Raw genomic sequence first — 6,307 nt, 5'->3', positions numbered from 1 at the left:
CTTTCATACCTTGAAAACATGTACTGCCTTGCTCCCGCTTGGAGCGGGCCCCTTAGGCCATAGACTTCAGCTAGCTCATACCTTGGGTGGCAGACGTACCATCTTTTGGGCCTCTCCCACAACCCTCACCAGGGTAGTGGCAGCCAGTTACCCAACTGGGTCTAAGCTTGCCCTGGCCCCTTCCCAGGGCAACTCTGTACACTCTGACAATACTGGGGCCCCACATCTCACACTGCCCCCCTCACTGGGGCCCCAGGGCTTCCTTCCCTAGTGGGCTCAGGTGGCCATTGCCATGCCTGGCCCCCCAGCTACTTCCAATGTTATGTGACCCCACCCAAGGTGAGAGCTGGGGTTAAGGCACCCCTACCCACCTTTCACAGGGGTGATAACCGGCCTGGCATTTCCTGGGGGCTCCTGCACCACTGGGAGCCCCACCAGGCCACCCACCCCTAGCAGGGTGCAGTTTTAAGTCATGCCCAGGACCAGGAGCCTCCAAACCATCCCCTACAGCTCCTTCCCTTACCTCCAGGATGCTGCATACTGCTTAGCCTGCCAGCAGCAAACTGCTCTCTTTCTATAGGTGGCTAGAGGTCTAAAATGGCCACAGCACTCAAGCACCTGCTGGCTGCTTGTCTCTGCTCTTAAAGTGGCAGGCACCAACAGTGCCCTACCACACACCTTCCCCCTTAAAATAGTTCCTGGGGGAGGTTTCCCCTGCTGCTCCTCCAAAGCAGGCTCCCCTCAAAGCCTGTGAAAGCCCTCAAGTGGCGAGCACCCCCAAAGGTGCTGCGCCACACATGTCAAAAGGTTCGCTGTGCTGCATATTTGCAGCACAGAGCCAAAATTAACTACCAGGAAATCCTGGTATCTAAAAAAAAGGTGCTCAAAAAAAGGCAGAGTTGTGCATGTGGCTTTAGCGTGTGCCACCCAAAACCAGAGTCTGGACAGCCAGAGCCTCACTCCAGCTGCTGACCAGGCTCCGCATGCCCAGATCACTGCCTCTGCAGCCCCGGGAGGCCCTCAGGACCCCAAGGAAGGCTGTTGGGGCCAGCCCAGGTGCTAGCCCCAACTTCCCTTACACCACCCAGAGCAATTTGCCTTGTGCCAGAGTGCACATGCAAGTGCATTCCCCAGGAACAAGTAGTAGCAGCACAACTACATGCTGCTGCTGTTTGTCCCCAGGGAAACGCACATGCACGCTCTTGGGGACACACCCAAAGAGGCTAGTATGAATAGATTATAAAATTTGAACATAGAACCTGTACAACCCAAATTCAAATAGTCTGTTGCAAATAAAGAATTTCTGTGAAAGTCCACCTGTGCGGATAGCAGTGCCTTTGTAATAGCCTGCCAGTAGGGCACAAATCAGAGGGACTGTCAGGCTATGTCACATCCTGCAAGTGATAAACTGACAGAACACAAAACACAAGGAGTCATTAAATGAAATTAAAAGGTTGAGCTTCTGTGTTGCTATAAAGAAAATACTTTTTTTCACACAAGCTATAATTAGACAATTACATTCATTGCCATAGGATGTTGTTGAGGCTGAGAACTTAGTAAAGTTCAGAGAAAGACCAGATGATTTTTATGGATATTAGAATCCAGGGTGGTAATACTTAAGTCTAAGGGAATTAAGGGGTATGAAACCTGATGGTAACAGGAGTCAGGAAGAGGGCAAATACTTTTCTGAGGATAGATTATCCAATATCTATAGAAGAGATTCTTATACCTTTCTCTGAGGAACAGAATGCTGCTCACCATCAGAAACCACCTATTGACATGGATGCCCCATGATTTGTATCTAACAATTCCAGTTACTATATTCCTATGAAAAGTATGGCTTCAACAGGCCAAGTTGACTACTAGACAGGCCAAATTATCCCCTTCTGCTCTCTAGGGATGTGAGAAGCTGTGAAGGAAATACATTCACATCCAGGGAACTATGGGCACATCACAAGTAGACACTCATGGATGCTACATTGCTGTAGCATGTTGCTACAGCAACATAGTGTCACATGTGGACATGCCCTATATTGATTAAATATGCCCCTTCATCAAGGTGCAGCATTGCTGATGAGAAGAGGTGAGTGGATTTCTCCCAAAGGGGAAAATAAGTTGGTTTCTAGAGGGGATCAGATTTTTTGCACTGAGATTTTTTTTTCAGTGAAAACAAAATTTTTACTTAGATGCACATGTTTATAGAGTTTCTAGTTGCATTGAAATGTTATAGTTTTCAAAGAATACCCCAACATGGAAAACTATTTTTGATGAATATTTTTAGTTTTTGAACCAAAACCAGAATGTACATTTAAGGCCATTTTAAAACCAATTTTTATTATTGAGAACAGAAGTTGTCTAGTTTTTCATTACTTTTTTTCAGAAAACAAGAAAACCACAAACATTTCTTGTTTAAAATAATGGTAATATTTTTCAACCAGCCTTAGTGATGGGACTGAGTTTCTGATGAACAAATTCGATTAAGTTATACCTGGTGTGAATATAAGAACTTGATCCAAAACTTGGAGAAGTTGGTGGAAAGGCTCCCATTGTCTTCATCTGGGTTTGAATCAGGCCTCCTTCCTCTGTTGATTTTACCAATAAATTATTGATAACATGCCTCTCCTTCAGCTCCTCTAGACAGGCTCTGAACCTATTACCTATGTCCCACAGCATAGGAGAGTGTCAGTTTGGTGTGGATTTGGCGGCTAGGGACAGACATTCAAAAAGCCTGAGCCTGAATTGATTCAATCTTTGCAGGTTATTTTACCTGACTTGCTGAACTGGTTTCAAACTGGACAGGCATTCTCTCTGGACTGAGGAAATTCAGGCACAAGCACAGAGCGGTTCAGGCTAGAAGCCAGGGGGCGCTAGAGCAGCCCTCCCTTCCCTTCTGCAGGGAGCTGATCTGAGGGGGACATGGCCAGGCCCCAGCAGGACTCTCATTAGGGAGGTCTGTCTGCATGGTCCCAGGCTTTTTCCCAGTGGCTGCTCAAGGGGCAGGAGTGTTGCCACCCCCAGCCCCAGGATAACACTCTGAGGCAAGGGGGGTGTACAGTGCATGCATCTGTTGATGATACAGAGCTTTTCAATCTCCCTCCCTGCTTTGTCATATTGTCTGCAGCAAACTGACAGGCAAGGGGGGGCTGATAACAGTCTTTATCACCTGATTAGCAAAACAACAGTCTCTCTTCACCTTACTTCAAACTTCTTAAACAGCTTACAGGCTGACCTGTTGATTAGCTGGGATGGGCCTGCCTATCCCAGTGACACTGGAGAGAGAGACATACACAGGCACTTCTCAGCATTAGCTAGCATACCAGATACTGGCTACAGTCCCTGCTGTAGCAGAGAGGAGGAAGGGATCTCTGCTAAAGCGGGCGGGGGGAGCACAGGAAGCCAACAGACCCTGCTGTGCCTGCAAGTTTGTGCTGAGCTCCAGCCAGGGAGCAGAGGGGAGGGGCTAGCCCCTGCTATGGAGCAGAGAGCCAAGCCCAGAGGGCATGCAGGGATGCTGGGGGACTCTGATTTAACTTAAACCAGCAAGGGGTCTGGGACAGGCATTGCATAAACAGGTTTGAGCCAAATCAGTTAAGTCTGATACTACATTCAATCAGGTTTATCACAAACCAGTTTCAGGCATTTTCAAACTGGTTTATGTGCACTGAACATCTGTTCTGCTACAGGTTTAAACCAGTTTCTGGTCACTAACTGATTTATGTGTAATGTCTGTCCCTAGCCGGTATGTTTCAATGTGCCAACATGCCAGATTCAGCCTCTTTCTCCCCCCTACCTGGGCTGTTCTTTACCTACTAGTTTTTAGCCATTACGGTCTACCTCTGCCCTTGACCCCACCTGCTGTAGAATGGAGGCTGCCTTGGTCCCGCATGACACAGCATGGATTATGACTTTGGAACACCTGTCCAAAAGGAAATAGCAAGCAAAAAGTAACAGTAACTGCAAGGCAGGGAGGAACAGAAAGTTGTATTATTTTCCAGACAGATTTTTCTCTTCAGTGGTGTGTTTAGTTGGAGACTGATACTTTGAAAGCATAGAAAGAAGCACTCAGAGAAATGTTATAATCTAGATCATGTTTGAATTCTCTTGTGAAGTATTCTGAGGCCACAGCCCTTTTCATTATGATCCCAGGACTTTGCCTTTTGAAGACTGTTTCTATCCCTGAATTTGCGGGTGGGTTGGGAGAAAAGGAAATTCCATCAGATCTCAGGATGCTTCCTTCCACTCCCATTGGACCTACTGTGATGGCAACCATAAATATTGTCCCAATGTTGTCAAATACACAGGTAATGCACCTTGTGGTTGTATTCCCTTGATGACTCTTTGGAAGGCTTACTTAACTCCTTGGTTTTTATGAGAAAGCCAGCTGGGTGTTCCATTTCACAAGTCAATAGTATATATATATACATCTTGTGGCCTTCCAGAGACTGTGGATTAATGCAGAATCCTTTTACCTCAAGCAGCCAGAGATCTGAATGTGTCCCGTGTCAGCAAAGTAGTGATTATGGTAGTCCTAGCTAAGCTGTAACTAATGGGATATTGTTAAGATGACAGTCACATAATATAAAGCTTCTTGTTTGTCTTAAATCATTGTTATCAATACTGACAGATTTCAGAATCCTTAATGCATCATTTATCATCTCATGATTAATCAAGCAGCATCCACATAGCCTCTTTATCAACAGACAAAAGCCCTAAGAGTATAGGGTTGAAGAACTTGAACACCCAAATCTTATTAACTGGGCATCTGAAACCATTAGGTAGTTGTAAAAAAATCTCAGCTTTACATTTCATATAGAGATAAGATAAGACGAAAAAACACTCAACAAAAGGAAGCTGAGAGAGGCAGAATAGCACAAGAGGTACAATTACAAAATTCAGGAACTAGGTTTGGTGACTCTGACTTGACTTGGTGGTTTATTTACTGAATAAACTGTTCAATTTTATTTTCATATTCTTATGCATTAGTTTTAAGTGGGCCTCCAAACATAGCAGGGGAATCTTAAAAAAAACATTTTTTTTAACTCATGAACCCATTTTATACAAGGTTTTATAAACCCTTTAAGCCCTCTCTTCCCCCAACCTAAAGTTGGGACCCAAACTACTTAAAGTGTTTCTATCCATCCATGAGCACTTCAGTTCTGCCCCATCTCAGGAGAGGCCCAGGAGCTGCAGGTCATGACTGTACTGGAAAAGCAACTAAGGGCATCAGAGATGGAATGGCAAGGGGTATTGCAAGTCATGAATAAGGAGCATGTAAACAGAAAGTGCATGTAGGGAAAACGTTGCATGTCACCTGGACTTTCTATGTCTGATTCTTACCAGTCTGCATGTTCCTTGAAGCACACAAGCATAAACCTTTCCAAATCTCTTCCCTTTACAAAACACCATTCACAGCCTGTTTGTTTTTACTTCCTCCAATCATTCCACCAAGGTTGATTTTTCGTTCTTTCTCTTAGAGATGTTCTTTGAAAGAGTCAGGTGCATGAACATATTTTGGGGGGCCATTTTCTTACCACTTATTTTTGCCCAAATGAAAATTCCCTTTTCCTTCTTTATCCTTTATACTTCACTCAGTTTTGATGCAAGGATTGTTGTGGGTGATATTTTTTATTGAACCAACTGTATGGTTGAGATAGATTTAGATACACTTAGAATGTAATACAGTGTCATAGCTTTGCTGATTTTGCCTTGCTTTAAGACAGAGAATTTGCTTTATATGGGCACCATGCCTTGCCCTAAAGTAGTAGGAAAAGAAAGAATTTCCTGAACAAAACTGAATGTATCCATGATTAATTCACATTTTCCTTCCTTGGACTAATTAATAAAATAGATGAGTGCTAAGCCTGGGCTGCATTTTTGTCTGTGCTTCATTGTGCTCTCAGTGTATTTCTGATTTAAAGCACTCTCCCTCTCTCTGCCATTGTAGATATTAATTAATGAAATAACCAGTCCTCTCTGTTTTTCTCAGGGTAGAATATGAACCTAGTGTCCCTTGTCTTCCCACTCATCCAGCACGCTGCTTTGATCAGTGGTTCTCAGTACCTCCTCCCTCAACATAGGATCCCAGCTGACATCCCTCAGTGGTTTTTCTTTACTCTGTCTGTCCTAAGGCCAAGACCCTCAGTGGGGGAGAAATGCTGAGGCTCAGATCAGCTTCCCACACTAATTATGTCACATCTGGCACGCAGACCCAGCCTTCACACCAAGCCCCTCTGCCTGCTCAGGGACACCTGGTTCCATTTTGCACTGCCTTAGCTTTCAGTCCATGTCTCATGTCACAGCAACCTGC

The sequence above is a fragment of the Crocodylus porosus genome, unplaced genomic scaffold (assembly GCF_001723895.1).
Source record: "Crocodylus porosus isolate Cpor-Errol unplaced genomic scaffold, CroPor_comp1, whole genome shotgun sequence".
Taxonomy (NCBI): Eukaryota; Metazoa; Chordata; order Crocodylia; family Crocodylidae; genus Crocodylus; species Crocodylus porosus.
Note: the sequence above shows the minus strand (reverse complement) of the source record.